Raw genomic sequence first — 10498 nt, 5'->3', positions numbered from 1 at the left:
CGCAGCGATGTGTGAAATTACAGCCCATGGTGCTACATATTGTACCAGAAGCACTCCCCAACACGACCTCCTGTTCGGTTCAAAACTTGGACATATACAATAGCTCACACTGTCTAAATAACAGAAGCCTACTGTACTAATGCTAGTTAGCTGTTGTCACCTGCCAGTATCCTTCTTCCTCCTTAATAATAACACAATAATAATAATAAAGGTATACTCTACTACTGCTAGTTAGGTTTTGCCACCTGCCAGTATCCTTCATCCTCCTTAATAATAACAATACAACATAATAATATATATATATATCGATATTACAATTACATCAAACAGTTATTATTATTATTATTGGCCCAGCCATAGTATAGCTGTCATTGTTATTATCGTTGTTATTATTACTAGCCTTATGGCAATGGAGGACGTCCTATATGCATGTTGCTAAAACTAATGATCCTTTACAGGAAAAACCTTTGATACACTTGTCTGTTAACTCATTATGTACAGTGCCTTGCAAAAGTATTCACCCCCCTTGGCGTTTTTTCTATTTTGTTGCATTGCAACCTGTAATTCATGTAATGGACCTACACAAAATAGTACAAATTGGTGAAGTGAAAAAAATTACTTGTTTCAAAAAAGTATTTTAAAAAAATAAAAGGAAAAGTGGTGCGTGCATATGTATTCACCGCCTTTGCTATGAAGCCCCTAAATAAGATCTGGTGCAACCAATTACCTTCAGAAGTCACATAATTAGTTAAATAAAGTCCACCTGTGTGCCACAGGATCTGTCACATGATCTCAGTATATATACACCTGTCCTGAAAGGCCCCAGAGTCTGCAATACCACTAAGCAAGGGGCACCACCAAGCAAGCGGCATTATGAAGACCAAGTAGCTCTCCAAACAGGTCAGGGACACAGTTGTGGAGAAGTACAGATTAGGGTTGGGTTCTAAAAAAATATCTGACATTTTGAACATTCCACAGAGCACCATTAAATCCATTATTAAAAAATGGAAAGAATATGGCACCACAACAAACCTGCCAAGAGAGGGCCACCCACCAAAACTCACGGACCAGGCAAGGAGGTCATTAATCAGGCAACAAAGAGACCAAAGATAACCCTGAAGGAGCTGCTAAGCTCCATAGGACCACTGTAAGCCGTACACTCCACAGATCTGGGCTTTGCAAAAGTGTGGCCAGAAAAAAGCCATTGCTTAAAAAAATAAAATAACCAAACACGTTTGGTGTTCGCCAAAAGGCATGTGGGAGACTCCCCAAACATATTGAAGAGAGTACTCTGGTGATGAAAAAACGATGTCTGGCGCAAACCCAACACCTCTCAGCACCCCGAGAACAACATCCTTACAGTGAAGCATGGTGGTGGCAGCATCATGCTGTGGGGATGTTTTTCATCAGCAGGTACTGGGAAACTGGTCAGAATTGAAGGAATGATGGATGGCGCTAAATACAGGGAAATTCTTGAGGGAAACCTGTTTCAGTTTTTCAGAGATTTGAGACTGGGACGGAGGTTCACCTTCCAGCAGGATAAATACTGCTAAAGCAACACTTGAGTGGTTTAAGGGGAAACATTTAAATGTCTTGGAATGGCCAAGTCAAAGCCCAGACCTCAATCCAATTGAGAATCTGTGGTATGACTTAAAGATTGCTCTACACCAACGGAATCCATCCAACTTGAAGGAGCTGGAGCAGTTTCGCCTAGAAGAATGGGCAAAAATCCCAGTGGCTAGATGTGCCGAGCTTATATAGACATACCCCAAGAGACTTGCAGATGTAATTGCTGCAAAAGGTGGCTCTACAAAGTATTGACTTTGGATGGTGTGAATAGTTATGCATGCCCAAGTTTTCTGTGTTTTTGTCTTATTTCTTGCTGGTTTCACAATAAAAAATATTCTGCATTTTCAAAGTGGTAGGCATGTTGTGTAAATCAAATGATACAAACCCGCAAAAAAATCAATTTTAATTTCAGGTTGTAAGGCAACAAAATAGGAAAAATGCCAAGGGGGTGAATACTTTCGCAAGCTACTGCATATGCAGCACAACCCTCCTCTCTGAAATGTGGACATGAGGAAACTGCAACATTGCACATTGTCAGTCAGTGCAACTGCATGTGACGCTCTTTTGAGACAAAGTTATCTTATTGTGTTCCGATATCAAATAAAATAAAATCGAATTTTATTAGTCACATGCTTCATAAACAACAGGTGTAGACTAACAGTGAATTGCTTCCTTATTGACCCTTTCCAACAATGCAGAGAGAAGGAAAATAAAGAAATAATAGAAAAGTAATAACACATGATAAATAATAATACACAATAAGTAAAGATAACTTTGCTATATATACAAGGTATAACAGTACCGAATCGATGTGCTGGAGTGCGAGGTAATTGAGGTAGATATGTACATATAACTAGGAATAAAGTGACTAGGCAACAGGATAGATAACAAACAGTAGCAATATTGTATGAGATGAGTCAAAAAAGTTGGCACAAAAAGGGTAAATACAGATAACCAAATAGCTACCTGGAATAACTATTTAACCAACTGTTTAGCAGTCTTATGGCTGGGGGTAGAAGCTGTTCAGGATCTTGTTGGTTCCAGACTGGATGCATCTGTACTGTTTGCCTTGTGGTAGCAGAGATAACAGTCTTTGACTTGGGTGGCTGGAGTCTTTTGACAATCTAGTAATTAGTTTAGAAATACAACTGTTGTCAAAATGTAGGCCTAGTCTACTCAAATTTTTTATTCAGGCCTATTTAGGACTATGTTCCTTTAAGATATCAAGGACAAATGTAACAGTTTTGCATAGTAGATACATTTTCAGATATTACATGTTTTCTAATTTTGACAGAAAGTGGTTTAATTTCAAGCTAAAGTGTACTGTTAGCTAGCTAGTTAACATTAGCTGGCTGGCTCCCTAGCTGACATTATTATGTGTTTCCCAGAGCTGTGCTGTTCTAGTTAGAGCCTAATGTTAGCTAGCTAACATTGAACATGGTTGGTTATCTCCCAGCACTCTGTGGCATTGTTGGCACTGTTCGCTGTTGTTTAACTAGCTAACATTAGCTGGCTGGCTCGTTACATGACGTTTGTACAACACCCGTTGAATATGGCTGGTGTCAGTAAAAAAAAGCGTAATGAAATATTTGCCAGCGGAGCTGGTTAGGCTGGTTAGGTGTGCGCTCCGAGAACGAAACGAGATGGGTGGGGCTAAAGCTTAAGAGGGTGTGAACAATGCTGAATGGGTGTAGACAAAGAGGAGCTCTTCACTACATATCAAAACATTCAAAGTGGATTTTCTCAAAAGTGAGTTTACAAGTTGATCAACTTTCAAATCAGAATTACTTTCCCATTGTTCCTCAACTGCAGTGTATGATATACCATGTTGTAGCTCTGAGTCTCTACTTTTATCTAATGTAAAAAACACAACCGAATCCTGGTGGTGAGTCACATACTTGTTGCATCCATGAGTATGAACGCTGTACCAATTATTCTCGTATGTGGTTATAGTGCCCTATCAAATAAAATGGATAGGAGACAGATTGGAGTGCCAGCAAGTATAAAATATTAAATGGTTGTGCATTTTGCAGTGTTGTTTTGCCCTGTAGTTGCTGACAGTTTGGAAGCCTTTGTTTAAGGCCTTTAGAAGTGACACCAAATATTCATTAATATGCTGTAATGTGTGAACACTTTACTTAGCAGCCAACCTGCTTGCACTAATCCCTTGTAATTACAGTAAACTACTGTGAAATACCTAGAAACCCCTCCCCTAAATAAATGTAATTAATCCATTCATTCCGATTAGGTAGCATTTACTTTATTACAGTATAATGGCAAATATTTTTTATAACTAACCCAAGATAGACCAGAGCCTGTTCTTTCCAACGGGAGCAAATTAATCATAGTGGGCAGAACAAGAAAGGAAGTGGGCAGAGCCAAGCACGAGCTAGTGAGATCCTATTGGCGTGGTCTAGCATATATTTTCATATTTCCTTTAGGGAACGCCTACTATGTGAGGTCCGTGTGCGCAATAACTCAATTCGCCCTTGCTCTCCATCTAAACAATGCCCTTTTTGGAAACTTAGGAAAAGGTTAAGGTCCACTCTTTGTTACAGATTTTATACTGAACAAAATTATGAACAGAACATCTAATGTCTTGGCCCCATGTTTCACGAGCTGAAATAAAAGATCCCAGAAATGTTCCATATGCGCAAAAAGGTTATTTCTCTCAAATTTTGTGCACAAATTTGTTAACATCATGTTTCGCGTGCATTTGTTCTTTGCCAATAAAATCTATCCACCTGACAGGTGTGGCATATCAAGAAGCTGATTAAACAGCATGATCATTACACAGGTGGCTCTTGTGCTGGGGACAATAAAAGGCCACCCTAAAATGTGCAGTTTTGTCACACAACACAACGCCACAAATGTCTCAAGTTTAAGGGAGCGTGCAATTGGCATGCTGACTGCAGGAATGTCTATCAGAGCTGCTGCCAGGGAGTTGAATGTTAATTTCCTCTACCATAAGGCGCCTCCAACGTAATTTTAGAGAATTTGGCAGTACGTCCAACCAGCCTCATAACCGTAGATGACGTGTAACCATGCCAGCTCAGGACCCCCAAATCCGGCTTCTTCACCTGCGGGATCATCTGAGACCAGACACCCAGACAGCTGATGAAATTGAGGAGTATTTCTGTCTGTAATAAAGACCTTTTGTGGGGAAAAACTCATTTAGATTGGCTGGGCCTGGCTCCCCAGTGAGTGGGTCTGGCTCCCTAGTGACTGGGCCTATTCCCTCACAGGCCCACTCATGGCTGTGCCCCTGCCCAGTAATGTGAAATCCATTGATTAGGGCCACATTTATTTAAATTGACTGATTTTCTTATTTGAACTGTAAGTCAGTAAAATCTTTGAACTTGTTGCGTTTATATTTTTGTTCAGTATAGTTTTGGAAACAAAAAACTGTATGGAGATCAAATGTTTCATCGATGACAAGGTAAAAAGAATATCTGCCAAAATCCATCTCGCTCCATCTTTTCCCACTGCCTGCCACTGGGCTTCCTCTCATCACCATATTTGGTAGTGAGTGGAAACGCCAACCAGATGCTTCACATTTATACATCCTGCGAAATATCTGTCTCATTGTTCTATCTGTGATAATGCAGCCAATTTGATGATATTGTACTGTCATTACACAGTACTTGCTTTGATACTGTATTTATATTACAGTAGGTGTACTGTAATATGAAATACATTATTTTACTTGCCACAGAGCTGCCTGTAAGCTGCTGTCAAATTCACGGTAACCCTTTACAGTGTACAAGTGCAAAGCACAAACCAAAATTTACTGTAAATACACCTTGTCCCTTGGAGAGATGACCAGCCACCATTATAATTCAGAGGCTTATACCATCAAACCCATGGTCAAAAATAGTGGCCACTGTCTAAGCTTTGGCTCCTCAGACGTTTCAAGTGATTAACATTAGTCTATTGACGTACCCATGCGTAAAACTAATTACCATAATTAAAAAATCCCCATCAAAATCCATCAGTTTAAGCTAGAGATATTTTTTTTGTGGTTGCATGGGCTACATCTCAATCCACCACATCAACCTATGTCAGGCCCCCGAATCTGAGGTGGAAAGTGGCAGAGCTGCATCGCTGTTTGTCAGACCTTGAGACATCCCTAAAATCGGTCTTCTCACGAAAAAGTCTGTACCTGTCACGCCCTGACCTTAGTTATCTATGTTTTCTGTATTATTTTGGTCAGGTCAGGGTGTGACGAGGGTGGGTATGCGTGTTTTTGTATTGTCTAGGGTTTTTGTATGTCTAGGGGTGTTTGTAAGTCTAGGCATATTGTAGGTCTATGGTGGCCTGAATTGGTTCCCAATCAGAGGCAGCTATTTATCGTTGTCTCTGATTGGGGATCCTATTTAGGTTGCCATTTTCCCTTTTGGTTTCGTGGGTTCTTGTCTATGTGTAGTTGCCTGTCAGCACTCGTCTTATATAGCGGCACGTTCGTTTTGTTACTTTGTTAGTTTGTTTAGTGTTCTTTCTTCATTAAAAGAAGAATGTATGCATATCACGCTGCGCCTTGGTCTCCTCATTACAACGAACGTGACAGTACCGTTCAAACCGTTTGGGCTACAAACTAATATGACCCCACTATGGAAAGGGGAGACTCTCACAAACACCCACAAGTGTCACGGGACTCATCTGAAGGTAACCAGGTACTGGTGTAAAGAATGAATGCAGGTATGGAGGTAGTTTTGTGCCAAAAAAATGAGTTAAATATGGGCTTTTAGTGCTTTCTTATATCTCCTAGATATAGGAAAGATACATCAACACCTTTTTTGATTTATTTATTATTATTATTATTTTTTTACTGTTTTGACATGTATGAAAGTGTTATTCAATGCGTTTCTATGGGCTATAGTAGTAAAGGCCAAATTCAATATTTTATAATATAATTTTTACATATTTTTTGGGATAACTACAGGGGTTGTAAAATTCAAAATCAAATATCTGAATGCTCCATGGTATGAACATCTTAAAACAATTCCATATGTTAATTAAGTTAGTTACACTCAAACTACTAATGAGGATCTCTATCATCCTAATCAAGGTGTAAATTCCAGTGTTCAAATGTATAAAAAAGGCTACATGGGATTTTTCTTAATGCGACCAATGGCAATGTTGCTTAAAACCTCACAAGGGTATGTCAACAGCCAGTGAAACTGCAGGGCACCAAATTCAAAACAACAGAAATCCCATAATTAAAATTCCTCAAACATACAAGTATTTTACACCATTTTAAAGATACACTTGTTGTAAATCCAGCCACAGTGTCCGATTTCAAAAAGGCTTTACGACGAAAGCACACCAAACGATTATGTTAGGTCAGAGCCAAGTCACAGAAACACAGCCATTTTCCAGCCAAAGAGAGCAGTCACAAAAAGCAGAAATAGACAAAATTAATCACTAACCTTTGATCTTCATCAGATGACACTCATAGGACTTCATGTTACACAATACATGTATGTTTTGTTGGGTAAAGTTCATATTTATATCCCAAAATCTCAGTTTACATTGGCGCGTTATGTTCAGTAGTTCCAAAACATCCTTTGATTTTGCAGAGAGCCAATTTACAGAAATACTCATAAACATTGCTGAAACATACAACTGCTATGCATGGAATTTTAGATCCCCTTCTCCTTAATGCAAACGCTGTGTCAGATTTCAAAAAAACTTTACGGAAAAAGCACACCATGCAATAATCTGAGTACAGCGCTCAGACACAAAACCAAGCCATACAGATATCCGCCATGTTGTGTAGTCAACAGAAGTCAGAAATAGCATTATAAATATTCACTTACCTTTGATGATCTTTATCAGAATGGACTCCCAGAAATCCCAGTTCCACAATAAATGTTTGATTTGTTCGATAAAGTCCATCATTTATATCCAAATACCTCCTTTTTGTTCGCACGTTTAGCCCAGTAATCAAAATTCACGAGGCGCAATCACTAGGTGCATACAAAGTCAAAAGGTTCCGTTACAGTCCGTAGAAACATGTCAAACGATGTATAGAATCAATCTCTAGGATGTTTTTAACAAATCTTCAATAATGTTTCAACCGGAGAATTCCTTTGTCTTTAGAATTGCAATGGAACTCAAGCTACCTCTCACGTGAACGCGCGTGGTCAGCTCATGACACTCTGGGAGAGACCTTACTCAATCCCCTCTCATTTTCCCCCACTTCACAGTAGAAGCCTCAAACAAGGATCTAAAGACTGTTGACATCTAGTGGAAGCCGTAGGAAGTGCAATATGACCCCATTGACACTGTATATTCGATAGGCAATGAGTTGAAAAACTACAAACCTCAGATTTCCCACTTCCTGGTTGGATTTTCTCAGGTGTTTGCCTGTCATATGAGTTCTGTTATACTCACAAACATTATTCAAACAGTTTAAGAAACTTCAGAGTGTTTTCTATATAAATATACTAATTATATGCATGCAGCTTTTATGGCTGAGTAGCAGGCAGGTTAATTTGGGCATGCTTTTCATCCAAAATTCTGAATGCTGCCCCCTACCCTAGTGAAGTTAAGGTATAATGCCTGGAGCCACTTGTAGATTTGACAGCTCTAACACATTTCCTTCCACTTCTGACACATCAAAACAACCAATATGTTGGCTAAAGCAGATCAGAATTTTTTTTTTTTAACCGATTTCACAGCCCCAATGCATGCAAGAAAAGGGGGTGATTTGAATATTAGGCCCTACAGGGTTTGTTAACATGACCAAAATGCATAAGACCCCCTTTTCAATAAGCTTACTATAAATAACAACAAATCTGATGGTTGCACGTCATGATACTGTTATGTGAATTACCAGTATCGAAATTCACAAGTGAAACGTTATTACCACATTCAAATGTATTATACATTTTTTAGAGATTAAAACTATTACTAAATCCCCATTTATAGCTCTGACAATCTGGAGAGTAAGTGTCTTTCAAATGTAAAGGACAAACACTTGGTTAGATGGTTAACAATAAGAGGTGTCTGCCACTGTTTCACTTCTTTTCTTCCTGTCTGTAAATATCATCGGTTTCCTCACCTCATACTGTCATAGCTCCCCTGTTCGTCTCTCTCCCATTCCGAACTGTTGTGTGCAGGTATCTTCTCATTTGGTCTCCAGTTTTTTTGCGTTGGCGAATCACAAAGTGTTGGAATCTATTGCCTTAGTCTGACAAGTCATCCATATGCGAGACGATCTGTGGGATGGAGTGCGAGAAGGGGCAGGGAACTGGAGAGAGGGAGGATTGGTAGGACTGCAGATTTTAGGAACAGACGCACAAGAAGATGGGCTTCATTCTCAGCCCAAATCTTCGTTTAGGAACAGTCCATCCTCGAAGAGAGGGGGACAGAGAGAGAGCCACTCTCGGCGTGTCCTTACTGCCCCTGCTGTAATCTCCTAACGCCATATCTGATTATTCAGCCCAGCCTCACATTCAATTCGCGCATATATGTACAAAATGTATTTCAGCAGATTTCGTGCGTTTTTGTGCATTTTTGGGGTGTTTTGGGGTGGTTCAATTCGTTTGAAAATACACGAATTTCTGTGCTACTTAATTTGTGCGAAAATACACGAATTTCTGTGCTACTTAATTCGTGCGAAAAGACACGAATTTAACCAGTAGGCGACACAAGCCGTTGCAACAACCATAGACACGATCGCCTGTATTTATTTATTTTACGTTATGAATATATAGATATTTTGTCTTTTTTTTAACCATATAACCATAAGAGGTTATATATATATTGTCTTTATTTAATCCCTATTAAAACATTGTGGTTTTATGCCTATATGTACTGTTTTCGATTTTTCTGAACAGACTTTTCAGTATAGAATGAATGTAAGCAATGCATGATGGTTAATGGTGTTTTATTCGGTTGTAGTTCCATGTATTTCTTAAAAAAGAAACGTGTAAACCATTTTTATTGAACAGAATGTAACTGAAAATACAATGGGAGCCTTGCCATTGTCCATCAATAACAAAACATTTTTTTTTCGTATAACATTTGGGGAAACGTATGCAGTCATTGTAGTCTTACATTTTGTTGGCCAACCAAAATTACCAAAACGTTAACCCGTAATAAGGCTAGGGTGGCTGAGTGTAAATACATGGCTCTTTTCACTAGAAACGTTCTTGTGTTCAAATTACCGTCAGTACGAAATAGCTAGAAAGCTTTCGTATTTCCACTTGGCTACACCTACGGTTACGATAACGATAAATCAAGTGCAATACCTGCGTCGACCTCTGTCGAGCAGCAAAACACCGGAAAGCTTCTAGCCTACCGGAAAGTTACAAGAAGAACAAGAATAGTTACCTCATCCGGTCATGTGACACTCTGGATGCCCCCTAAAAGCAATTTCAACCGTTTTGAAAAATGACGCCTGGTAACCCCAAAAAAATACCAGGTGCACGAAAAGTTTGGACTTAGAATATTTTTTGAAAACCTCCATAAATCACTCAGGCCATTGACTCGAGAAGAAAAAACATAAAATATTTTCCAGAAGAAAAAACAGAATATTTTTTGAAAACCTCCATAAATCACTCAGGCCAGCACCCATTGATTTAGGGCGGTAGTATAGCGCTCCCAGAGCGGGTATGGAAGTCTGGATCCCCCCTAAAAGCATTTAAGGCTCTGTGTGTCTTTAAGCACCATACTTTTTCACTCCGTCCTTGCTGTGTGTGTGTGTATGTGTGTGTGTGTGTGTGAGAGAGAGCTTTTCTTTGACATCTGTTTAGCGAAATTACTGATTTACAGTTCATGAGGGTTGACCGATTCACACATTTAAAGTTTTGGAAAGATCTGACCTTTTTAAACCTTCGAAACAGCACCTATGACCCCATTTTAAGGCACTTCCGGTTGGCACAGGAAGCTATAAGTAAATACATATCCTGATCGGGGTATG

The sequence above is a fragment of the Salvelinus alpinus genome, chromosome 17, assembly GCF_045679555.1.
Source record: "Salvelinus alpinus chromosome 17, SLU_Salpinus.1, whole genome shotgun sequence".
NCBI lineage: Eukaryota > Metazoa > Chordata > Actinopteri > Salmoniformes > Salmonidae > Salvelinus > Salvelinus alpinus.
The sequence above is the reverse complement of the archived record's forward strand: the minus strand, read 5'-3'. Positions refer to the sequence as shown.